The 291-nt window shown below is 59.1% G+C and overlaps 1 pseudogene; it reads right to left on the bottom strand.

The window, feature by feature from the left end:
• Positions 1-6: 6 nt before the first annotated feature.
• LOC103399806 (cytoplasmic tRNA 2-thiolation protein 1 pseudogene) lies at positions 7-288 on the bottom strand (annotated as a pseudogene).
• Between the last annotated feature and the right edge of the window lie 3 nt (positions 289-291).

Genomic DNA, 291 nt, shown 5'->3' with positions numbered 1-291 from the left:
GCTGGCTCTGACGCTCTCCAGGTCCTTGATGAAGGTGCGTGCGTAGCCGCGGTAGGCGTTGGGCGAATAAATACATTCGGTGGAAAAGTAGTCGAGCTTCTTGAAGTAGGCGTACAGGACGATCTCCTTCTCGTAGGCGTATTTGAGGGGCTTGCAGCACGGCACCACCGCCTCTCCTTCGCTGGCAGTGGAGATGGCAGTGCAGTGGCGAAGACGGGCGACGTCCCCGCGCAGGACGTTCATCAAAACGGTCTCGGCAACGTCGTCGGCATTGTGGCCTGGGGGGAAAAA

Source organism: Cynoglossus semilaevis, unplaced genomic scaffold (genome assembly GCF_000523025.1).
Source record: "Cynoglossus semilaevis isolate Cse_v1.0 unplaced genomic scaffold, Cse_v1.0 C18470712, whole genome shotgun sequence".
NCBI classification, from domain to species: domain Eukaryota; kingdom Metazoa; phylum Chordata; class Actinopteri; order Pleuronectiformes; family Cynoglossidae; genus Cynoglossus; species Cynoglossus semilaevis.
This window is presented reverse-complemented; position numbering and strand designations above follow the sequence as displayed.